Below are 27,127 nucleotides of genomic sequence, written 5' to 3'. Positions count from 1 at the left end.
ATTCTGACCTGCAAGGTCAAGACTAGAAATGTGAAGATTCCTGGGTACTTTCACTTACTTGATTTAACTGAATTGCCTTTGAATACTAATGTGCCAGTAGAATTCACTCTTTGAACCTGTGGAGGGGGGTGTCACTATCATTTCTACATCTATAGAGAAGTAAAAGTTTCACAGATCCATCTTGTCTTTTGCAAAAAAAAAAAAAAAGTGCTATTATAATAAAAATGCTTTTTTCAATAACATGGAGTGAATTAACTGAAATAGTCAGCTCATACGTTAACTCATAACTCACCTTGATCACCTTGATGTGTTGTGAGTTAACGTATGAGTTGACTACTTCGGTTAATTGCTTCTTGGCTCAGCTTGGGCTGCCTACTTTGCTCAAGTTTCGCCAAAGACTCAAGGATAGTATTTTCAGAGTCGGATATCAAGGGAGGTGTTCACAACAACGAAGATATCTTATAGTTTAGATTATTCTTAATGTTACAGTCATAAAAATCAATAAGCCAAAAGTTATAAATTACCATCGGGCCTTTCTCTTACTTTCCTTTGAAAGGCATCGATGAAGGGCACAGTGGTTGTACCTTTGTGAATGTATATTCCTAAATCCCTGCTGAGTGAATTAAGGTACAATTAGAGACGGGGAGACCCATAAAATGAGGGGCAAATGGCTAATTACACTTGTCGGTAACCAGCTGTGTCCATAAGTAACCCTGTTTTGACCCAATTACTAGTAAATCCTGTTTTTAATCCTACAGACAGTTGATGGTGCACTCGTAGCTACAAAATGAAGGACATTAAACTTAGCTGTGACATTGAGTGGTTTCACAGAAGACCTGACTCCACAGCATTTGGAAACATTGTGAAACGTTAAAATTCAGTTGCTATTTTTCCATCTCAAAATATTTTTTTAGTGGCTGCTCACTTGTGGACACAGAACAGTCTCCCTTTGAGTAAAACAGCAGCATTGCTTAATGACATGCTGTGTGGTTAACAAGATTGAACTGCCACATCAAGGACTTTTTTTAATAATAAGTAATTTCAAGATTTAAATTTACTTATGAAATGAACTCATTATAGCTGCTAATCAATGCAGACTTTGTCCTTACTCTTTGTCTTTCTAAGAGAAACTGAAGTTTAATTTATGGTGTCTAAAACTTGGTAAAATATTTTTATTTGAATAAGAGGAAAAAAACAAACACAAAATTTATTTGTGGTGGAGGTTCATACCCAGAATAATAGCTCCTAAAATGGTAGTGAAATAACCAAATTAAGAATTTATTTAACAAATTTGGAATATGGAATTAAGTATTCATGTTTCAAAACCACCTTTCTTATTTATATTTATAACTAACACACTATGTGATTTTTTTTCTTTTGTTTTTTTTTAAATTTTTTTTTAATTACATTATGTTAGTGATTTTTAACGCAGTATTTAGATTCCTGCCTTTTAGGTAGTTTCTTCTTGTATTCAATTTTGTGGCTAAAATAGATCAAAAACATACTTTAACAGTTAAGGTAACTCTGTGACTCATGCTTGAAGTCCTGAAATTTGGGAGCATTATGAGGTTTCCATGCCAATAACCACTAGATCATTTGTATTGTTTAGGAGAGTAAACGGAAGGAATTTAGAAAACTTGTAATATCCTGACTTCTTTAATTAAGTGTGTTGTATGTATTCCTACAAACCATAGTCCAGCCTTTTGTGAGTTCTTGAGCCACGAGATGGAGGTAGCCTGTGTAATCTACTATTTTTAGCAAGTTAGGAAAGCAAACCAAATACTCTGTGAGAGGACCCTGTGAAATGGCTGTACCCTTCAGCTGTGCTGTTGCAGACTTTGGCCAGGCTCCCAGGTGACTTACGTTCATAGCAGACTTCTGCTTAGAAGAGGAGAATTCGTTTCATTAAAAACAGAAGTCGAACAGTTCGAAACAGTATTTATGTAAAAGAAATCATTTGGCATATTGCTGAAGGTAATAGGAAGAAAATCAGCTGACAGTATTTTAGTTGCATATCGGTGATTTCAAAGTTTAAATAATTAGATTAGATTTACTGCGTGCAAACAGAATTCTGTATTGTAGTAGATGTGTTGCTAAGTGACATGAGAGTACATGATAATTAGGAATATGTGTGTATGTTAAGTATGTTGGAAATAGAATAACACGAAGAGAGAGCAAAAGCTTTAATGTGTGTTAGTTTATAAATTAAACACTATTTTAAATACTTTATTATTCTCCCTTAATTTTGCTTTTGTACTTGCTGTCTTAATTGACAATAGTCTAAGAATATATTCAAATTGAGAATTAGGTCTCTTTCACACTATGGATTTGAGTATTTTAGTTACTTCAGAAACGGTGAACATTTGAAAAGGTAGATTACTTTAGGCTGGAAAGGATTTTTCTTTCTTATGGCTTGTGAGAGGGAAACCAAAGAGAAAAAAAACTGAAAGAAAAATGCCAACACTGCAAGCTGCCATTAGAATACTATATTTAAGAAATGGTTCAAATAATAGTTAATTGGCGAGTTACCTATTTTCTTCAGTAATAATCAGTCAACTAAAATTTAGGTAGTTGTTTAAAGAAAGCTCCATGTATTTTACTGTGATGTCAAGTTATTCATGCTATCGAAAAAGTATGCTTTCACCCTATGATCAACACAAAAAAACTACTGCTTATTGAATTTTTCTTTTTCAAATATCCATTTTTCAGGTGTAGGAGGAAGGGGGATATATATATAACCTTCACATTTATTATCTATTTTCCAAAAATCTAGCAAAATTCTTTCACCTTTGAAAACTTTACTCACTTGTTTTCTTATCAAATCAGGCAGTTTTGTTTTAGATAATTAAGCATTCTTTTCACTATTCTACACGTTGGTGTATATTTATAGCCCAGCCAATCAGATTTGTGATAGACACATCAGAGATCAGATTCCGCTGCACAGTGGCAGGGAACCAAGGGCCCTGAGTGAACACGTTTAAGGTGCTTCTGAGGACTAGCAGAATAAATGGATCCAGCTATTAGAAGGCATACAAACATGTGAATATCCGGGTAAATGAGCAACTAGAAAACGTAAAGCCAGTACGGAAAATCAGGGTTCTAGTTTGTCACACAGGAACAGGGTGGCATAACATGATTATGAAGTGGTCCCGGAGGTTTTTATTGTTAAATTGTAGGAGGTCCTCCATTGTTAGCACAGTGTATTTCCAACGGGTATTTCCAATTGCATGTGTTGCTGCTGCTCTTTCTAAGTTCCTGGCATCATCTTTTCATCCTATCTTTTAAACCAGTTTAACTGGTAATCCTAACAAAATGGTATTTGCAAATTTCACCTACACATCCAATTCTGAAACTTTGATCTCATAGGCTCCTAATCGGAATACCTTTTACCAAGAGTTTTGTTGTTGTTATTGCTTTGCTAATGGCACCTCCCATGTGATGTTAAAACTTGGACAGATGAGAAGGTGTGCACGTGACTCTGTAGGTCCACATTCAGTGTGTCTTTCAGTGACAGGTTGACATAGGACTATCTCGTTTCCCCCTGATGACTTAGGAGATGAACTAACTAGAAGGCATATCTTGTGAAATAGTGTGTATTATGTAAAAGTTCAAATTGTATTTCCTAAACAGAATCTTCCCAGCTTTGTCAAGAATCCCCTCTGAATGCACTATGATGTCACCAACTCTGATACGAACTTTTCTTTAATGAAATTCTCAACGGCTGCAGCTGCTTTGGTAGTACTTACAGGTTTTTTTGTTTGTTTTGGTTTTTTGTTTGTTTGTTTAAAGATTTTATTTATTTATTTATTTGAGAGAAAGAGAGACCAAGGATGTGAGCAAGCATGAGTGGGGGCGGGGAGGGGATGGAGGGGAAGGGAGAAGCAGACTCCCCGCTGACCAGGGAGCCCTAGCTGCAGCCCAGTCCCAGGCTGCGGGATCATGACCTGAGCCCGAGCCCGATGCCTAGCCGACCGGAGCCACCCAGGTGCCCCAGTACTTACAGTTTTATTCAGTTACCTATTTATAGCCTCAGAATGAGAATTTTTTTTAGAAAAATAGTTTTTAAATGAGTTAAGATTTTAAAACTTGGACAGATTTCAAGTCATGTTTTGAATCATGGTACCTGAGGCTCTAATTCTAGAACTTGTTATTTTGTTTCCTTTCAGAAGATTTTGGTACACAACATCTATTTTTCTTTTTCTGGTTAAACTTCCCTTCAGTTCCTGTGTGTGACAAACAATTTAAACCTAAAGCAATGTGGCACTTAGAATTGAGTTCAACCTTTAATTGTAGTTCAGACTGAAGTAATGCAGAATTCTGAGTCCACAAATAGCCTCAAAACGGTTCCATGAAGAAGGCCGTTACTTACCTAAAAGAGTTGGTGCAGGGTGGGGCAACTCTTCTATCCAGGATGTGTGTGACATACTCGCAGTTCACGCGAGAGGTGAGAAATTGAATGTTTCTCAGTTCCAGCACAGATACCTAGGGACCTCGCTTGGGAAGCTTATCCTGTCATTTTCCTTGCCAAGGATAAGTAGAGGATTTCAGCTATCAGCATCACTAATCTGTTACCTTTCATGCTGAGCAATGTCTCTGCCTTCCCACAGTCTTAGACAAAGCTTCTTATTTTCTTACAAAGAGATACTGTTGAGGAAATTCTGAGGGTTTTTTTTTTTTAAACTTTTGCAAAAACACATTCCATGCTTTTAGATAAGGGAGCAATTTTCTATGTTAACAGGCCAAAAATTATGACAGTCAGTGGGAAGTGGATTAACTAAATAGATAGTGTTTGATTTAGCACTAATGATAGTTATTAATAAGCAGAAACTTCAGTAAAAGCAACTGGAAAGGCTCATTAGGATTACTTAGCTGTTTGAAGTAAAATCGATTATTAGAATAGTGATTTCTTTTTTTTTTTTAGAGTAGTGATTTCTTTGTGAATTTCATTATACATGAGTCATTCTGGTGAGATCTTATTCTAATAGTCATTTATAATAAACAACTACATGGTTTTTATCTAATACATATTTCTCATGCAAATAACATCAAATGCACCTCACCTACAGCATTTTCTATCATCTTTTGGCACCTTTTTGAGAGACTTTCACTTTGAGATAAAATTTGATTTGTTGTTAGAGATAAAACTTTCTATATTGTAAGGACTTGTGCTTTGAAAATACTGATAGTTATAACCCCTCATATATTATAACTTGATTGAATGGCTATCTCCTGGATACCTTGGGGCCTTGGCAATCTCTGACTTTCACTCTTCTTGGGTTACCTCGGGGTTCTTTCCAGCTTGCTAATAGTCCCTAGCTTCAGAACCGTTGGTTCTGATCCTTCTTTATATTTCTCTCTAAAGTTATTCAGAAATTACTTAGACATTTTATCTTTAAGGAATTGTGTCCAGCACTGAGTAATAGAGACGCCTTTCCCTTCCCAGCATGTGGCATAAACGGATTAAGTGTTGATATGTTAGTCAGTTGTCCAGGTCTATATGATGACACCACGGTCACTAGAACTTGGGTGTCTTCACCCATAGTCCTCAAGAGCACATGGCTTCCAGCGTGAGGATTATTTCAAAATCACAAGATGTCCAGTGCAGCCCTGGCCATCATGTGTTCATTCCAGGGAGCAGGAAGAGGCAAGGGCAAAAGAGATGACAGCCTCGCCTACTTAGGCTTCCTTGCCCTATGGTCCTCTGAGCTTCACCCAGGGATTTATCCTGGCCTCTCATTGGCTGGTTTTGGCAGCAAGCATAGCTGGGAACTATAGTCTTTTTAAAAACCTTATTATTACGTGTTTCATTTTAATTCCAGTGTAGTTAACATACAGTGTTCTATTAGTTTCAGGCGTACCATATAGCAGGTCAAGCAACTGTATACGTTCCTCAGCGCTCATCTCCGTTAGCGTGCTCTTCTTCCCGTCACTCTTTCCCCCACCCCCACCCACCTCCCCTCTGGTAACCCTCAGTTCGTCTATAGTTAAGAGTCTGTTTCCTGTTTGGCCTCTCTCTCTCTCTTTTTCTTCCCCTTTGCACATTTGTGGGAACTATAGTCTTTTCACTGTTGTCCTGATGAAAATTGGGCCTCTGGGTAGATAAGGTAGAAGGGAGAGTGGATGTTCAGAAGGGCACTCACCGGGGTGAAAGAGCTAGAGATGTTTTTTTCCAAGAAAAAATTCAGAGTCAAATAACTTTCCCTGAAAAATACCTAGGTGTGGGGGATGCTGAGGGGAGACCACCACGGAAGAGAAATTTATATCTTCTTATCTTGGCAAACATATCATCATTAGTCTCCTGTCCTGGATAACCAGAGACATTTAGACAACTAAATCATGATATATTTAGTCAATAAAACCTGGCATGTCACAAATGGACTGCTTTTTAGTTATATAGAAAAAGAACATTGCTTCATTTTTTATTTTTCCTTTGGCAGTACATACTTAATATATATATATGGTAATATAGTTATAGCTGAACTGTGACAGGAATTCGTGTCATAAGAACAGGTCTCAAGTGACTTTATACAACAGAAAACTCTGTAGTTACTCTGATATCTGTTTCTGCTTCCTCCATAAATATTTTATTTTTATTTCCTCTCTATGAAACAAAATGAGTTAATATTTATTGAAAATTATGATATGCTGGTCAGTATTTTTGGTGCTTTTAATTTTTTCATAGTATTTAGTTCTCATAAAAGCTCTTCAAGAGTGGCTGATATTCCTCCCACTTCACAGATGGCCACGTTGAAGTGCAGAGAAGTTAGGTGACATGTACAAGGTCACTCAGCCAGTAACATGTGAGCTCCAAGCCTGGTAACCTGATTTCACAGCCTGCACTTTTAACCACTTTCCTCCAAAACTTCACTTCTTAATTTACACATCCACATCCTAAGGATTCAGCAAAGGAGTGCTTAAGAATAAAAATTAATGTTGAAGGCAAATTTACAGCAGATAGCCTAAAACAGCGAATACTCAAAGGTAATTATATTTTAAGCCTATGAATCAGAAAGTGAATACAATATAGTAGCAAGATAGCAGGTGCCACCAACTTTTAAAGATTGTATGTTTAAATGTATGGTCATATAGGAAAATGGTTTTAAATTAGTCATCTTCAATAAGCAGTCACCATAGAAACTATATAGCCACCCCCCAATGTGTTTTTTTAAAAAGCCGTATTCTGAATTTTAATTGTTTAGAAAGCAGTTTCCCACAGAAGCAATGTGATTAAGTCATCAGGCCCACCCTGGGAAATCAAGGAGCTCGTAGGATGCTCGACTTGGAGTCCAGTACAAATACTACCTAGGAAAGTGTGGTTGTTAATGAAATCCAGGAGGCTCCACAGAAGCATTGAGAGTGCCATCTCCTCATACATCTTAAGTACTACCTGTGTCAGAGACCTTAACTGCTTTTGTCGAACTGTTTCTATGGGAATGGTACATTTCAAGTTTCAGTTCAGTGCTCCAGAAATTCATCCGGGCCTAGTGCAGGAGAGGTGGTTTCTCCCAAACTCCTGGGGCACTTTCTGCAAGGCAGTGCAAGAGGTTCCCCAGCTTCATGTTTGGGCTGCCCCCATTGCCCAGGGCTGGCTGGCAACAGGGCAGTGGCTCAGAATCAATAGCGACTAAAGATGGTGTGGGATGACAGACTGTAGTCCAAAGCCTACTTCAGGGTGGGAAGCCTTCTTTGTCAATGTCTTCCAGATGACCCCCCCACACCCCCCAAAAAAGATCTCAGCCTGCTTTCTTTTCAAATGCCAGCTGGTTGATCCTGAGTCTGGTCCACTGTGGAACTTAATGTTAGTGACGAGCTTCTTCCCGTTCTCGTCATCCCTGAAATTTTCAAACGTATAGCTGTGGTTTTGATACTGTTGCTTTATAATTACTAGTCGCATAGGTGGATAGTGAAAATATCAAAGCTAAAAAAATATATGTATATTTTTTTGTTTTCTGGCTATTTTATCACAAGATATAGTGAAAAGATCAGCAAAAAAGACCCAGATATGAGAAGGAAGACGTATAGCAGGTCTAGGGGATGGGTATGCCACAATTCAAGGAGTGTAACTTAAATACTTCCTGTGTCCAACTTTGGGAAGGCAGATATGAAAAAACGAAGTCCTGAAGGGGCTAATTGCTAACAGGGAGACCAGTATGTTGGGGGGTGATGGAGTTTGGAGGGGGAACTCCTCCACAGCAATTGGAGGGTCCATGGAAAAGGAACTTAGGGAAGGGAGACAAAAATGTCTCTGGTGGTTTATCTTTTCTTTTCCCCCTCCATTCCCTCTCACAACTACTAATTCTCAGACCATAAGTGGGAAGAGAAGAACTAGAGGGAATCCCCACTAAGAGAGTTCCCATAGCCAACAAAGTAGGGTAGCTGTCCCTGGATCATCATTGGTCAGTGGGAACCACCTATATTTTAACCCCAGGTCATATTTTTAGGCCCAGAAGGAGTCTTCTGAAGCTGTCTCCATTTATTCAACCATATTTATATGTTAATTTCTGTTAATGTTAGGTTGAGACTTCCTATTTAATGAGAATCCAACACCCTGTTTCTTTAAGACCCTATATTGACTCCAGGCCTCTTAAGTTAGAATTGATCCGTCTGCGTAAAATTCATACTTGGTGTGTAAGGCTTCTGGATTTCAGAATCACTTATACTTACGTCCAGGCTGTTCTCAGATAAGGCAAGAAGCATCTGCTGTTAATAGTTGACAGTAAATTACACAAAGTAAAACATGGAAAATTAAAGTTAGAAAAGCTGGGGAGCTTTTCTATCATTTTCAATTTTCTGCACAAGCACGGACATAATCAGTGTTTAGGATCTGCTTGTGACGGATAAATTACATCTGTAATTCATTCTTTTCCATGTTACTGCATTCAGACGATAATTTGCTTTCAGATATCTTTGCTCATCTAATATTCTAAAATCGTTCATAGACTGAAAATAAGTCTAGTTATATTTCCCAGTCCTAGGAAGCTTTTAAAACTAAAGAGTGTTAGCTTACCAAATGGGTCAAATTAAAAAAAAGAAGGGGGGGTGTTTTGAGAGAAACATAGCCAAATTTATCATGCCCCAAATAAGGTTCCTCTTTGGTAGATGACATTGCTTTTCATAAAACAATTCTCCTTTAAGGGAGGCAACCAAGAAATGAACCATGAGAAAGAAATAAATAAAGAATTCATTATTTATATAAAGAATCCTGTTAAGAAAGATCTGTGTTCTGAATGAACTATCTTTCTTCACATTATCTCATATCTCTTCATGGTTAAGTGGAAACTAATAAAATCTGAATCTAGCCACGAGAAAAGATTATCATCCTGATTTTATTTATTGACCTTTTTTTTTGCTCTTATGAACTTTTACTGCCAGATATTGCCTTCCATGAATCACAGCAGAGTAATAAATTGAAAACAAATGTCCACATAAGAAAATCCAATATATTAAAAAAAAAAACCCATAGGTTGACTTACACTCAGATGAACTAATAATGAGTCATGACTTATGCTGAAGAAGAGTCATCTACATTGCACGTTTTTGCATGGTGGGCTCTATTTAGGGAGCTCCTGCAGAGCCTTTAAGCTATAATTAACATATAGTAGCTTAACATGTAACATACATACAGTGGCTTAAGTATGCGTAGTGAGAAATGCAAATTTATTATTTTAAAAAATCTTTCTTGGCTACCTTTGGCTGCTGTATTTTGCACTAAGGATGAATAATGCTGGAGGAAAGACTTTCACCAGAAGCATATTTTTATACAGAGTTTAGGAATTTAAAGAAATTGCAGACCAAAGTTTTTGCCACTTCTGCATATCAACCAAAGGAAACAGTCCATCCTCCCCCCACCCCCATCATTTATAACCTGCTGTGTACCAGACATGGTGACAGGCAGTGCTGCTGCAAGGGTGAATGACTCACAGGGCCCCTGCGTTTTTGGGTGCTGATAGACCAGTGGTTACTAAAGGCTTTTGAGCTTCTGAGAAGTACAGTGAGCATTAGAATGATCGTAGGATAATAAAACATTCTTTTAACTCTTCTGTTCTTTAATTTTAAGATTTCCCAGTAGAATACAAATTTGCCCGTGTGAAGCATTAGGCATTAAATGTCCTCATGTGTGTCTGAGGAGGTTTGTTACAAAAAACACTGTAAACTGTTACGTAGTCAGTGCAGGAAGAGCAGGTGATTTTCAGCTATGGTCATGTGTGTTGCAAGAGAAACTTGTGTGTTTGTGTTAGTCAGAATGGCTTTACTGCTGATTTTTACACGGTCAGAGATTTACACCAAACCTGTCATCATGTTCCATCATTTAGCAAGATCAACCTGAATCAGATTGATTTTTAGGCAGCGCACGTAGAAATGGTTAATTTTACTTCCCTGATTTGATCATTATCTATTGATGATATAACATGATGAGACCTCAGAGTGATTGAGTGACTTGTGCGAGGAGGCACAGTCTAGAGGCAGCTGACTTGGGATTCGGCTCAGGCCACGCCTATCCTCAGAGCCTGTGTTTTCAGCCTGGGCTCCAAGTTTCACTAGTTTAAGCTGCGCAGTATTAGGAAGCCCGACACCATGATCTTGTGAGGATGAAGTACAGTGTTCATTATCAGTGAGTCCGCCTGTTGGAACAATGGACATAGTTGGGCAAGTATTTGTTGAGTCACTGTAATTACCTGCGTTTAAGACAACTCTACCTTTTAAATCATGATCACTCACACTTCTCGTAATTCAGAAAACCATCTCGGAATAAGATTTTTTTTCACCTAACATGGGAAATTTATACTAAAATTTTAACTAGAAGTCTGATCATGTTGAGAACTTTAGTGTTAGATCAGGAAGAATTTTGGAAGTCATGCCAGACTGGAATCAATTTAGCCAATCAGAATAATAGGCTACTGTGGGAAAAAACAAATGAGAATTTCAGGATTCCAAGACAAAGCTTGGAAGGGAAGTAAAGGGCACCAGATAAGGAAGTTTTCATTTCATAACTACCATTTTTTTTTGCATAAGATAGAATATGCTTTCTTATTCAAAGAAATAGTATAATTCATATTTTTCTAATGCATGAGACATTATTTTGTGCGAGGCTGAGCTTTCATTCTTGCTTTATGAGTTTTACTGGGCATTTATGATAATATTGGAAACTAACCAAAAAATATGCTTGTAAGTCTTTGTAAGTTGTACTGGGTAAAATTAAAATCTAGAGGAAACCATTCACCTACCTCTTTTGCAATGGTTTATATGTCTTTATATTGTATGTCTCACTCGTGTATTTATAATAACTTTTAATATCATAGTTTAAAAATTAGCTAGGAATAAAATTTTAGTAGTTTATTTTAGTTCTTTGTATATTTGTATAGTAACTATTATATTAATATTACTGAAATATCTAGATCCAGTGAGGATAAATGTTTTCACGTGACTATTTTAATTTTAAAATAGCTCACACTATTCTTCTTAAGACTTTTGCATTCTGTGTAATTGAAATAAAAATGACTGTGTAAATATAAGCATCACTGATTGCATTTTGTTTGTGATAAGGCAGAAAGAGAATGTTTGCTCTCAGAAAAACATGGATTTAAGAGTATAAAATACCTGGGCTTCCTGGGTATTAGTAAATATTAGTTTAAATTGTAATCCTGGACTGTCAAGAGATGTATCTCAAATATTAGTGTTCATTATATGATTTAAAATGCCCTGTGGGAAATATATATTCTCACAGAGCAGTTCATTTGGATGAATGATAGCCTGGAGAAAAGCGAACAGACAACCTTTAACATCAATAACAAGTATTAGGAGGATCCTTTCTTTGAATGATTAGAAACTCCCAGCCTTGGGGCCATTTTCTTGAATGTATCAGTTTAGTCGAACACCTAGTTAGAAAGATTTTTGACAAAATTGTCTTTGATATATAAATTGAAACTTGGCGTAAAAGTCAAACTTATTTCGTGTCTAGGACAAAATTGATCACAGGAAAAAGTGAGCAGTATTTTTTGTTCTTTGACTTTCTCTGGACGTTTTCTTAATGAGTTTGCTTTCGTATTAGCTTGATTGATTGATTGGTCTTTTCAGAATGTCTGGATTGGCCTCTCTGTTCTTTTCCTTGGCATGAAATTTATAATGAATATGACTTTATAGCAAAAAAAATATTGGTGCCAAAAATAATGAGAAAATGGCCACTGGTGGTTTTCACTTAGTCCAATGCTACATTGGAATTTTTCATCAAAGTGGGATCTTCAGAATAATTGCAAAAGCTATATGCAAAAATGTCTGTGGCAAAGAGTAGGAGCTGGTTAAGAGCCCAAAGCATGAATTCAGATGGATCTGGGTTTGGTTACATCAGTTACTTCTTACTGACTGGCTGTCAGTCCCTTTGCGCCTCCTCTCTGAAAGGAGGCTAGGATACCTGTTTTCGTGTGGAGTCGGTGCAATCGGTTATATAATCCAGGTCACGTCATGCAGTGTCTCCCTCGTTGTAAATACTCTAGAGACATGGTAGGTGCTAGTGTGGTTGTTTGTCCTAGTACTGAAGTTCAGTCCACGTTATCTTTCCCCGTGTGAGAGGAACTCGCCTTATGTCAGAATAAATATCACATCAATTCGCATATTGTCCCAAAGGTATCTATCCATTATTTGATTAAAAAATTAAAAACAACTTTTGTCTGGATGATCTATATAAATGTGCAGTATCACGTCCTAGCTTTTTTACGTATCTGTCATCAAGAGAAGATACCCCTTAACCTCTCAACATGTGTGCCCCTTGACGTTAAATTCATTGGGGTGATATTAATGAAATAATTCCCTGTTTATATCATTGTCTGTGCATGGAAACCCATTTCTAAATGCAGTTATCCATGAATGAAAAAGTGGTTGTAGCCATCTGTTCTGAATTTAATTTCATTTAAAACTAATGCCTCTTTAGCTCTCTGCTGGTCTAGAATAAATAATTCACATTTGGTATTTCAAACACTATATTATTTATGTAAATTTCTTCCTAAAAGACTCACCTAAGACTTTTTTCAAAAATAAAATTGATGTTTATTCAGTAAAGTAAATGCACAGAATAGAAGGTTAAATTTAAAGTCCCACTTTTTTATGATTTACACTATCCCTGCTTTGTTCTTTCTAGGCCTATATAAATTTACTTGGTAAAATATCTACCACTTACTTTTTCAAAGGTATAAAGAAGTGTCCAAGGTCATGATGTTCTATTTACCACATCCTCATTTCCCCCCTTTCACTGTTACTCGGAGTTAATAGGGATCCAGTTCTAGCCCTGTGAAATGGTCTCTTTTGCTCCAAAGTATTTAAAGGTGCTGCCTAATTCTCGAGCTTGAGACTTTTGACTTTGGTTAGACATAGGAGAGTATATGCCTTTTGAGCAGGTAGGGGGGAAAACCCAGCTTCCTGATTTTACTGGTTCTTCAGGAATAATACAGCCTAGTAGTTTCCCATAGCCAGCTTCAGGTTTTCCTTTGCAGTTGTGTCAGAATTTTGTTGCATTCTAATCTAGAATATGAGTTGTGCATTTACTGTTTGATTTACTGAGCCACTGCCTTCTTGTTAAGGATATCAATTATTGCCCATTCAGTGCTGCTGTGCATTGATTTAGTATGTGGCAATGAGTTAGTTGTATTACTTGATGTTGAAAAAGGATCAAATACATGTTCAAAGGAGATGCTTGCAGTCTGTTTAATTGAGTTGGCTATTTAGGCTTTTAACGTGTGCAGCAATTAGGAGAAAGTACAGGAGGACCTCTAAGGGCAGGGAAAGTAAAATTTGTCTTCAGCTTTTTAGAGGATCCTAGAAATTATGCAGTAAGGCCTTCCTGGAATTAAATGGTCAATTGATATTTAGTGAGCAGATGGGTAAAACCTGGGATTTTTCTTTTAAAAATCAAGGCGGGGGGGGTACCACCCTCAAATGCTCATGTTTTATTGATAAAAACTCACTTGTCTTTAAGAATGGTTTGAAACTACATATTAATGGATATAAGTAGAAATAATAAGCCGGAAGTATATGTGTCTGGGGCGCTCACATTTTGGGGGGATTGAGGAGATAGAAAGTTAAGTGAAAGAAGCTAGGAATCAAATGAGTTCTTTTTATCTACTGTTTTGTTTTGTGTTTCATAGTTAAAAAAGTTTTTTTTCCATGTAAATAACAACATGTAAGATGAGGCTGACATTTACTTAGTTTCTTTAACATAAATTGTTTGACTTTTCCAAACTTTAGACAGTTCACACTTAACGTAAAAAAAATTAACCCTCAGAATGAGATCATGGTACCATGGTTCACTGATGAATGTTACCTTTTGTTTTAGCAGCTCAGTTGGCTCTAATCCATGGAAAAGTTTTTATTTCCCATCAGCTCCAAGGTAGGAGCCAAACCAAAGTTAAAGAAACATTTTCCAGCAGACAAGTCTCTGCAGATAATATCAACAGTTGAAGAGCATACACTTGTGCACTCTCTCTCTCTGTCTGTCTCTGTCTCTCTTTCTCTCTTCTATGGAAATACTATGTTAGGAAACAATATTGAGATACTGTTGATGAAAGTAACCTTCATGTTAATAAAGGTGCCCCTTATTAATCCTCCTAGGATTATGACCTCGAAGTTTAAGTTTGCTTACTTTTTCAAAATACATTTGCTCAGAATGATTGGAGGACCACCCTCTCCCTGTGTTTACCTTCCAGGGCTTTTTGATCTGTAAGCTTTTGTCGCCTCTGGCTTATTCGGCTAGCCTATGATTTTTGAAGAATGAGGGGACATAAACAATAACGACTTTTTAAAAAAAATGCCTATTAAAATCCTGGCCTGAAAAGACCCCCCCAGTTCAGAACTTTAGCAGTAGAAATAAGAAAAGCTCAGCATTGAACATAGTATATAAGAGATGGTGCCAACTGGGCCACTTATGCTCCAGATACCAACTAGACCCAAACCTTTCTCTTGCCTAGTGATCGACCATACCAACAGTAGGATCCACTTAATTCCAAGTGAGTCAACAGCTTACGTGGCATGCCCACAGTGTGCCAGACAGCATCTCGGGTACTTTTCCAGGCTTCCAGCACAAAGCAGAAAAGACTTGCAAAAGTATAATCCCCCCACTTCTCCCCATCACCACTTGCCCTACTAGCCAGACTTACTCACTTGGAATCTCTAAACCAAGAAACATGGCCAGATATATTTTTAAACAGCTATATGCTCCTGGTTAACAATCGTTCTTTTAACATTGCTCAGAGGTTCAGGGAACATGGTATTTTTGCCATGCCTTCTCAATCTGTGTAGAAGATGTATTTTTCTCCTAAGGATACAACCATCTGGAAATCTTCACATGCTCCAGACCCTCACACAGAGCTGGCTTTGCTTTCTGATTAGCACTGTAGATAAATTTTAAAACGTGATTTAAGAAAACAAAATAATCTCCGTACCTACTTAGTAATTTCTTATTCATAGTTAGAAGGTGGAGTCACTTCATTTTATTAATGTCTTCATTAGATTTATGATCAAAAATAATTTTTCTCTCTAAAAGACATTCCCTATGATCTCTGTTCCCTAAAAAATGCTGTTTGATATATGTTGATTATAATTATCAGGTTTCCATTTATTGTATACCTTTCATTTTGCAAACTCTTTTCTATTAGTTATAGTAGCTAGTTGGTAAAAGAAAAAGTGTTACTTTTATGTCTTATGATGTGTGTCAACAGATGTGGAATTCCAGTGATGACCTGGTTAACTTCATAACTTTTTTTTTTTTGGACAGAATTTCATATTTTTTACATATTTTATTTCTTACTATCTCCAAATAACTCCAAACAGAGTAATCTCCAAATACCTATTATTTGTTCTCTTTGAATCTCTAATTGATTCTTATTTGTAGCACTGAAATTTAAAGTGATGGTAGTCTATTAAAACTTTGAGACCTTCTTTTGTTCGTTTGACCTTTTACCTTTCAAGTATAATGGACTTAAACGTGTGAAGCTTTTCTACCATAAGCAGCAGTCTTCAGACATAGCAAATGCATAGCCTGTGTGGATATAGTTTTATAAACTATCAACACATGAATGTGGTACTAAAACTCCGAATGCTGTTACTTTAGAACTTCATACTTAAATTGCATGTGTTGTTCTAGGAAATGGAAAATGGATGGTCAGCCTTACCCTGTAGTATATTTTGACAGCATGAATGAGTCAAGCAAGCAATTTTCCAGACTGTTTAATAGTACAAAGGAAAGGGCTTCTAAGGAAGTCATTCTTATGACTAGCTGAAAATATTTTTCTGAGTAACTGTTCTAGAGAAAAACAGGTCACTGTTGGAAGAAAAATGAAATCTCAAGTTACAAGCATTCTGAAAGTGATTTGATCACTAAAATGTGTTTATCTATGGCAGAACTCCTTAAAAGGATGCTGCTTCATGTTTCCAGTTATTTAATGAATATTGTCTTGAAACTCCACAAGAAATTATGTAATAGCATTTTAAGTTTTGACTCAACCATCGTGCAGAACATTGGCCATTTTATTTCTTGAACTGTTTTTTTTTATTCTAGTAGCACAAATAAAGCTGCATCATCATAATCTTAAAGGTAAAATGTTTTAAGTTGATAAAATTACTGCAAATTTATTCCACCATGTGGTTTTAAACTGTATTTGAGTGAAAATAGGACTTGATCGATGGAAAATCATTTGTTTGTGGGTTTATGGATTCTATTCTAGGTGGTTGGCAAAGACGCATTGTCCAGCAGCAACTCTTCACCCAGGTATAGTGCTCAGTGTGAGCTTTATGGAGTCCAGCCACGGGGTTTATCATTACTTCATAGATCTTTGGAAGGACGGGCTGCAAATCTTGTTTCTAAGCCATGACTAGCTCTTATGTCAATTTGAAGTATAGAAATAAAATCAATACAGATTAAAAAATGAAAGACACTCTGCAGTCATTCACAGACTGCACCCAGCTTTCGAACTGTAATATCCTTGGCTAGTTACATACCCTTGATTATTATGATTTTTCAATATGAGCTTAATATTGAAAATTTGGAATATAACCTACTAATCTCATTTTTATTTGTGCTGTTGGAAGTGTTTCTAGTATTTTTGAAGTAACTTGAAAGAAAATGGAGATTTAGCTGTGATTCCACTTAAAGTTTTTACCAGAGTAACTGTGTCAAAGGCAAATCACTCAGTAGTCAAAGACCCCCCTGCAAGTGAAGCTTTGTAAAAATTTTAAGAATAAAAACCTCAGGTGCTAGGTTTTCCCATGAAAAAAAGAAGTTTTTTTTTTCTTTATTGCTTTTAATATTGAACTCCAGTGATCCGTAGATTCTTGGGATTGCAGTTAGAAGGCTCTTTAGAAACAGTGTCACACAATCCATTTGTTTTACTGCTTAGGAAACTAAGGAGCCACCAGTGAGGTTAGGGCCCAATTATAGTCACAAAGATCCTGAGATCCTCGGGACCGTTTAAATATGACTAGTCAATAAGTCCCAGCAAAAACTGGAATATCTTGTCTCATTTCATGAACATGGCATTACTGACGCACCTGGTTGATGAAAACTGCTATTAAAGTCAAGTCAATGCTGTTCGCTGCTATTAAAGGTGAATAACTTCCTTGACTCTTCTGATGCCTTGATTACTGGTGGCGTTAAAGGTTTACAGTGTCTTGCTGTTTAATAGCAGGCTCTCCAAAAAAAAAAAAAAAAGTATGTATGTATATACCTGAGTTCGTTATAAAACTAACTAATAAAAGGATGTATAGGGCACAGTTTAAGATTATAATAAAGCATACAATGCCCTGTATTTATACCCTATATTTTAAATTCTGCATAGCCAGTTGATTCTTACAGATGCCTTTTGTTTGTTTGCTAAACTCTTACATCTGTAGCCAACCTGTGGTTGCAGGTGATGGATGAATTTAGTTCTGTCTCTCTGCTCTTACTCATAAGCAGCCCTCGTTATACAATGATTATTAAATGAGACATACTCCATGAAATGAATAACTTTTCTTGTCTGCTTTTCCCTAGCACGCTATGTATCACAGAATAAATCACATTATACCTGATCTTACAGTTCATTTGTTCATGTTTCTTTTTTCCACACTATCTTTTAAGCTCCTTAAGAATGGGAAGCTTACATTAATCACCTCTGTATGTATGGTGTTTTGAATATCCTTGGCATTTATTAAGTGTTTGATGAATTGAAAGCAATGTTTCTTCCTGACCATGACCAATAATTGTGAGCAGAATTTATGTGCTTTAAAAAAAAAAAGATTTATTTATTTATTTTAGGGGGGAGGGGCAGAGTGAGAGAGAGAGAGAGAATCAGAGAATCTCAAGCAGACTCCGGGAGCCCGATGTGGGATTTGAACTCAGGACCCTGTGATCATGACCTGAGCCAAAATCAAGAATCCTGACACTCAACTGACTGAGGCACCCAGGCACCCTGATTTTATGTGCTTTTAAATTCAGTGTTAGAGAATTTTTTTTCATGGAATGGGGCATCTGTTCGATAGCAATATATAACTATAAAAAGTATTTCTCTAAGGAATCCTTCCTTTATGGACTCAAGCAGTTCAATTGCTCTGGCACTCTAATGGATTGTTCATGTTATCCTGATGTAAATTTCTAGAACAGGCCTTTATTTGCATTTACGCCATGTTTTGTATGTTATCTGGTACAGGCAGAACATAGGAACCTGGTCAGGCTTCCTGATGCATGGCTGTATATACAGCCCATGTCTCCAATGGGGGATGATAATTGGTGGGTGCAGTGGCAGGAAGCACAGTTATTTTTGTAACAATATTACCTCTCTGTAAATGAAAGTGCTTTGTTAAAAAAGTATCAAGCTTATGTAGAATAATATTTACCCTTCAAAAGTTGCATAGGGAGAAGTGGTAATACCAGGATAGCAACATTATCAGTGTTTTGTTTTTTCTTTCTTTCTTCTTCTTCCTTTTTTTTTTTTTAAACAAAAAACAAAAAAAACCAACTCTGCTGAGAATGTTGAGAAGAGCCTTGATCAGTGTTGGTATTTATTATGAGAGGAACATTCTGGGCACCAGACTGCAACTATAGCAACTATAATTACTGTTGTTTTATTGTAGAAGTAATAATAGCAAAGATATGTGTTATTTACAGAGAGGTCCATGTAGCTCTGTTGCTCTTAAATTTCTCCACACTGTACTTTTAGAAAGAAAAAAAAGTTTTTGTCTTCCACATGTGAGAACTTTACAGTGTTGTAAATCTTTAGCATGAAGCAGAAAAGAGAGTCTAGGCTTCTGAAAAGTATAAATGCCTAGGCCCTGCCCCTTATTAACCTGCTCATGACTTTTTTCCTCCAGTAATTATTTTAGGAGCTATATGATATAGGCTGTTTTTAAAAGAAATAAAAGGTTCTAGAGGGTCAAAAATGATCCAGATTATGTGTTGATACCAGTAGTCCTAGCAATTAAGTATTTGAGAAGAAACCTATATTTATCCACTTTGAAGAGGGTCATCAAGGGGGATTAAAAATTTAATACTTCAGGCTCATTAAGGGTTAGAGTGGAGTAATTATGTAGCTGGTAACAAATGCTACAATCGCCACTTGAACATTAAGATATATTACTCCTTGAGACTTATTGGCCCTCTTCAAGGAGCTTCACAATTTGTAAATGTCATCTGCTTGGAGAATAAGTTCTGCTGATCCATTATTTTAGATTTGGCATGCTTTTCTGCAAACAGAATGTGTTTTCAGAAAAGGTAAGTCCTCGATAATAATCTTAAAGGGATACGGACTCTGTAGATTATCTCCCCTTGGAATGAAGCAATACTTACTGTCCTGAACAGTGAGCCTCTTCATACAGTGCTCAAAAGCGATGAGTTTAGAGAAGACCTCTGCCCTATGTTTGTTTTGTTTGCTGATAATTATGAGGCTGGTCTAATTTTCTAATCTTACAGGTTGGGAAATAATGAAAATGTTCAGGAGATAGCAAATTGAGCCTGGTGTGCCATTCTTCACCATGAAAATTGTAAGGAGTTTAGTGTCAGTAACTATATATCTCTATTTCAGGCCATGCTTCCGATTTGTATAGCGTGTAGTGACGTGTTAATTTCAAAAGACCATGTAGCCAGATCCACTTTCAAACTAAGTGGAAGAGATAGTAGTATTTGTTTTCTCTTGAGTTTTTTTTGTTTTTTTTTTTTTAAAGATTTTATTTATTTATTCGACAGAGATAGAGACAGCCAGCGAGAGAGGGAACACAGCCGGGGGAGTGGGAGAGGAAGAAGCAGGCTCATAGCAGAGGAGCCTGACGTGGGGCTCGATCCCATAATGCCGGGATCACGCCCTGAGCCGAAGGCAGACGCTTAACCGCTGTGCCACCCAGGCGCCCCTCTTGAGTTTTTGTTTTGTTTTTTGTTTTGTTTTTCAAATCTGGACAACAATTTTCATCTAAGGCAGTCTCTTAATCTCTGACCCAATGCCTATTCACTTTCGTTTTAGGCCGGATTTTACTAAGTTAGGTAATATTACCATTGTACAGAAATATGAAAACACATATATTACTTAGAAGGTTCTTTCACCGCATGAAAGCATCTTTTATTCAAGGAAATGAAATCAGCATTGTGTGAAGAACACTAGAATTATTTGGCTTGAATTTTCACTTCTCAACTAATTGTGATATCACAAAGATAAAAATATACACCTATATTCTCATCTCAGTCTGATAACCGGGTTGAAAAAACTGTCAATTTAGATAAGGAACAAAATCGGTTGTTTGAGATATTTTATGTAGTAGGCAACAGTGTTGTTGATTTTTTTTCATTTTTAATGATTTATTCTCTGAATTTTTCTCCCCTAAGGCACTAGACTAAAAGAAGTGATATCTTTCTTCCTTTGATAAGCATTATGAGTAAAAATCAATAGTCAAATTAGCCCAATTACACATATCTGGGACTTACTATTGAGACAGGAACATCCAAAAATAACACATAGAGACTCTAACAAGGCTCAGAAGCATCTTTTGCATTTGTTTTGCGTATGTATTAAATAGCATAATGAGATGCTAATAAATTGTGTTTTTTTCTGTGGAGTCTCTTTAAGCCAGGATTCTGTTAACTAATAGATAGGCTCAGGTTCATGAGAGCCCGATTCAGTCCCAGGTCAGCAGCGGACTCCCCACATGCCCAAAATGGAGACATCTGGTTTAAGGTTGCTAGACCTCTCAAGAAATTTGTATTTAATTTATCTTTTTTTTTTTTTTTTTTGCTTTGCTAATCACCAGTTGCTTCTCTTCAGCATTATATTTGCATTGTATGTGAAAAATGTATTTTATATTTTGTTAAAAATTTATCTAGATATATTTATTTCTTGGACACTTGTTCAATGTTAAGGGACTTTGTAAGGAGATAGGATCAATATATTAATAGTAATAATTCTAACTCGCTTTTGTACACATAGAAAATTTATCTAACTGTGCTTATTCATTCAATGCTATTGTTAAATAAGTAACCTGAAGGAATGTTTTTAAAGCAATGGTGTAAATACACCAGTATTGATCATTTGAACTCCCTTTTATATACATATATATGCATATTCTTTAACTGTGAATAAGACTACTTATTATAAATCTAGTTTTATGATTGGCTTTTTTTTTTTCTCTCCTTCCTTCTGATCAGTATCATTCAACGCCTTTTATATGGCAGGAAGCTTGTAAAACACAGGGTATGCAAAAGTAATCTCCCCTTTTTTGGTTGCCATGTTTGTTGATGACCCAAATCAAATAATTTCTTTCAACTGTGTTTTCATTTTTAACTTTTCTAGTTAGAAATAATTCCTCTTATGTGTTACCTGAGGGAGGAATAGTTTAGTACGAAATCACTTAGTAATCACAGTTCATTAATCACATTAATCACATAGAAAGAATACTTTTTTAAATGTCAGTTCTTCATTCACAGAAAATGTATGTTTCCTTGAGGAATCTCATTGCCTTTCATACATTACAGTATACTCCTTAGGAGCTCATTAATTTCAAACGTGAATTGGCTGTTATTTGTATACAGAATCCTGTGGACAGAGCTCGTGGTTGTACCTTTTCTTTGATTTGCTTGTTATCCTCTTGATCATATAGTCAGCCTGTTAATTTAAATCTCTACCTGAATGGGTTGTTGAAGGCTATGGCCAGTGGTGTGCTGGAACTGGCTCACATAAACATTTCTTCCCAACTCCAGGTTAAGTGATGTCATGTTGGCAGCTTGAAATTGGCCATGGTGGGAGTATTTACATAATGGAAATTGACAAATGCCGCAACTCAAGGTCCTTCCCTCTCCAGAGAGCCACTTAGACACTTAGCAGCACTCGCTGTTTATAGTGTCATCTCTTCTTTTCTTAATCGATTGACCATGTAAAATAGCCACATAGAATTTTATTTCCAGATGTTTTCTTTCTACATAGTTTGAAACCTTCAGAACATCGCTTAATATACCACTTGCTAATGGAGTGACTTAACCTTTCTGTGTCCCAATGTCCTAATCTGTAAGTAAGGACCTACCTTGGGGTTGATGTGAGGTTGAATAAGAAACACATTTATATCGGGGTGCCTGGGTGGCTTAGTTGGTTAAGTGTCTGCCTTCGACTCAGGTCATGATTCCGGAGTCCCAGAATTGAGCCTGGACATTGGACTATGGGTTCCCAGCTCAGCAGGCAGTCTGCTTCTCCCTTTCCCTCTGCTTCTCCTCCTGCTCCTTCCCTCTCTCTCTTGCTCACTTTCTCTCTTTCTCAAATAAACTAAATAAAATCTTAAAAAAAAAAAAGAAATATATTTATCTCAATATATTAGCAAAATGCCTGGTGCCCAGTGAGCACTCAAATAGTACTGCCATTTGTCTCTCCATACCTTAATTAATAGATATTTATTGATCCCTTACTAAGTACTTAGCATTTTGTTGAGTCCAATGGGTTACTGATTGAGGCCCACTGCCTGTTACATTGAGTATTAGTGATAGTGCCCTGTTGCAAAAGAGTAAGCTCTTTTACTGTTCCAACCTACAGTCTTTTGTCCTTTCTTTCTGCTTAGAACTTTTTTCCTTCCCTAGAATAGTTTTATAAACTTTTTTCACATTTAGTTTTTGTTTAGATATTACCTCCACTAGGAAGCTTCTCCTCACCCCAGCCCTGGCCATGTTATTGTCATGTCTCTTTGTGTCTGTAGTATGCCCCATTCATATCTCTGTAACGGTCTTTGGCACGTGAACTGTAATTATGTACCTCCCTCCCTCTCTCTCACCACCTTTGTGTTCTTACAATTTAGTGGAATACTTGATATGTAGTAGACCCATTAGAAATATATATTGAACGGTTGTTGATTGAAAGAATAAGACACAGACTATGCTCATAAAGACCTTATCATTCGGTTAAATTGATAATACATATACAAGTGACCTGAAGGTGAACAAGAAAGCATTTTAATAATGATATCTGTATTTTTAGATTTTTTGTTTAGAATTTATTATCATATATATATGATTTTTTGAAGTAGGTTAAGCCAGTCGTTTTTCTGTTACAGATAGAGATATTTATGTTCATAGATATAAATGAATTGAGTTCAGTCAGCCAGATCAGATTGTAAGAAGCAAAGTCTACCTTGTCAGCTAGGCTGTGTGACTCTGGGTCAGAAATATAATGGTAAGTTTGGTTATTCTCCCAGACAATAACTCATTCTCTTTTGCTTTCTGTTTGTGGGTTTTGTGGGTTTTTTTAAGCTTTAAAAAATTATTATGGCAATTTTCAAATATATACAAAATTAGAGAAAATATACTATTTTTGATGTATGAGTCAGCATTTTGTATGCATGTATGCCGCATGCATTGGTCAACATTTTATCCATCTTACTTCGTTTACTTCACACATACCTTTTATCCCTGAAGCATTTTAAAACAGATCTGAGACATCCTATTATATACCTACAAATTCTTTAGTATGTATCTGTAACAGATTAGAACTTGTTTTAAGTAGAACCCTATTTCCAAATCTATTAAAATTGACAATAATTCCATTATATTACTTAGACGAGATCGGGCACGTTCAGGGTGGTATGGCTGTAGACTCCATTATATTACTTAGTACCCATTTTTTGTTCAATTTTTCCCTGTTGTCACTGCAAGAGCCTTTTAATAGGCAGAGTGATCAGATGAGAATCTAAATAGGATTTACACATTTCATTTGGATGTTACGTTTTTTAAGATTCTTCTACTCTATGATAGTTTCTGCCCCTTTTTTTCTCCCCACGCTTTTATTTGTTGAAAAATTCAGTCATTTTCATGAAGAAGATTTGAGGTTCTAAATTTAGCTAATTGTTTCCTTATAGTGATGTTTGCCTTGTTCTTCCATCACCCTGATTTTCTGCAAACTAGAAATTAAAGCTAGAATTGAGTTCAATTGTAATGCAATTTATTATTATTTGATGAGAATACTTCCTAGATGGTGCTCTGTACTTTCGATTGCATCACACCAAGGGGGCATAATTTCTGTTGTTCCCACTTTTAATGATGCTGAAATCTGTCAATGAAATCAGGTCAGCCTGGGCCAATCCTATAAAGTTCATCAGTCTTGGACCAGTGGTTTCTCCTCATTGTTGATCAGTTCATAGCTTCATGGTTATTTTAGGGATTGTAGAATGGTGACTTTTAATTATATCATTCCTGCTACATTCATTACCTGTAATTTTTCTATAAAAACTTTTTCCTATTAATTAATTGGCACCTCCACAATATGGTTTATATTAGAAAGTGGAGGAAAATGCATGAGTTCTATTTTATTTATCAATTTCAGAATCAGACATTAACTTTTTTCTTAATATAAGATCTAAATATATTTGTAGCTACATTCAAAGTATTCTAACAAATTTTGATAAAATTTCCCTTGGAGATATCCTTTGAATTATTTCTCCTAATCCTCTTCTTTTTTTTTTTTTTTTTTGGATTAATACATTTTGAGAATATTACTTCCATTGGTGCCAGGAAATATCTAGCCCTTCCTTTTTTATTTGCCATACTATACCCCTATATGATTGAATTTATCCACTTAGAAGATATTTATTGAACATCTTTTTTGGGGGAGTGGGGAGAGATAAGCACAGTGCTAGTCCCTGAGGACGTGGACATGAGCCTTGCCTTTTTCATAGAATATATAGTTTGGATTTGTTTTCTACCTATAATGTGATGTAATTAAAAAGACATGTATATAAATCTGGTTTTGGTTATTATAATATTTGATGTCCTATATTATAAATATTAACCAAGGATGTTTTAGCTGATTTTAGAGTCCCTGGCCCTAGAGTCTGAAATAAGGACAATAAAGAGGCTTGAAAGTTAAGTTATTTATGCTGACCCAAAGAAAAATGAGATGTCTCTGTACAGGACATTATATGTGAGAAACAAGGAAGTTTTTTGTTTGAATTTTTGTTATTTGAAAAAGTAAGAAGAGGAAATAATGGGGATTCCCCCCAAGCAAATAGGAAGATCTTATGCTATTTTAACTTAAGCAAATATTTGAACTTTATTTTACTTTTATTTTCAGAAAGTGAGGGCGACATTTTAGGGATCTCTTTATCTCCTGTAATTAAAGAGTGTTTTGTCAGGATTTTTAAAGGTGTTTTTGGATTTTAGAAAGTGTATGATTTCTAAAGCCTTGTGAGCATCTTCCTGTATGAATAGCCAGTGTAAATAGGACTAGTAAGATACTGCTTTTTCTGTGGGATTCTGTGACTATGAGATAATAAATATAATATTGAATTTGCCAAAGAAATGGACTGTGTAAGTCTGAGATTACGATTAACATTTTGTTAGGCATGCAATATTATGTTGTAAAGTTTAGATCTATATTCATTATAATTCTAAAACTCAGATCTTTTCTCTAAGATAGAAACTCTACTCATGTTCTGATAGTATGTAGCTATATAGCTGTTATGATTGTTTAAAATTAGTGTAGAAGTCAGATTCTTGGCATATAATTAAAATAATTTTTTGCAATTGAAAATCAGAAGGATGACAACCTACATTCTGCTTGTAAGTCTATGTTAACATGTTTTATGATGTTATGGAGAAATGCTGGAAAGCAGGAGAATTTTATTTTATTTTATCTTATTTTATTTTTTTAAAGAGAATTTTAAAAGAAGTGGCATTATGTTGCTTTGCTAACACTTATCAGGAAATTTGAAAGGAGACAAAAAACTAAGCCCTTTAATTGTGGTATCTGGTAACGAAGGATTAGACTGAATTTAACTTTGAAGAGCAACAAATGGACATTTATATTATGTCAGTTGAAAGAATAGTTGCATTTTTGTCTTGAGGAGATAGCTTAATCTGAATAGCACAGAAGTTGACAAAAAAAGTTTGCTAATATATAAATATTGACTGTTTTAATCTGTTGAAAACGGAAGGCTAGCATAAAGGATACAGTAGTAAAATGCTAAAAGGAGTTGTTGAAAAGTAAATGTTATGCAACATGAAAAGAATACCAGGGGAAAAACTGACAGAGTAGAATAACAGGAAGATTAGTCATTTCTGGGAGGGGAAAAAAAAAGGTGGAGAGAGGGGGAAGAAATATTTTAAACAGGGATGTAGAACTGGAAGTGCTTGTGCTAAGAGACAGATACGAGCTAATTTAGGAGTGAAACTGGGCCTAAAAAAGGAACAATACTGGTTGCATTTAATTATACAATATAAAGTTTCTATTAACAAGAAACAAAAATAAAAACGGGATATTCTATTCGGCATTAAGAGAACCCTGTAAAACTAAAAGAATGATATTTACTCCTTAGCCGAGTTGATTCAGCTTAGGTCAGTCAGCAGTATAAAACGTGCATAAAGAAAATGTACTTCTTTTAAAACAAACTAGTGTTCCACTATTTTCAGGTGCTGGATAAAATAAAGGCCTTCTGGATATTTTAAAATATGTATGCTATTTGGTTCGAAATAATTTTCCCTTTTATTTTCTTATCTGACAACTGAAGGAGTAGCAGTCTCCAAACAGTTTAAGAATTATTTCTATAAATCCTCAAAAGTATAAATTGTAACTCTCTGTGTATCTTAAAAAATATGTATAAGAATCCCTATAACAGAAAACAAGAAAGTAAACGTCACAAGTGTGTGTATGTGTAA

The 27,127-nt window shown here is 35.9% G+C and overlaps 1 protein-coding gene across 25 annotated transcripts in view; it reads left to right on the top strand.

Moving 5' to 3' along the window:
- Nucleotides 1-27,127, top strand: part of MBNL1 (muscleblind like splicing regulator 1) — a 203,010-nt gene that overhangs the window by 57,017 nt on the left and 118,866 nt on the right. The gene's annotated exons all lie outside the window — the stretch shown is intronic.

This window comes from Ailuropoda melanoleuca, chromosome 1 (genome assembly GCF_002007445.2).
Source record: "Ailuropoda melanoleuca isolate Jingjing chromosome 1, ASM200744v2, whole genome shotgun sequence".
Taxonomy (NCBI): Eukaryota; Metazoa; Chordata; class Mammalia; order Carnivora; family Ursidae; genus Ailuropoda; species Ailuropoda melanoleuca.
The sequence above is the reverse complement of the archived record's forward strand: the minus strand, read 5'-3'. Positions and strand labels throughout refer to the sequence as shown.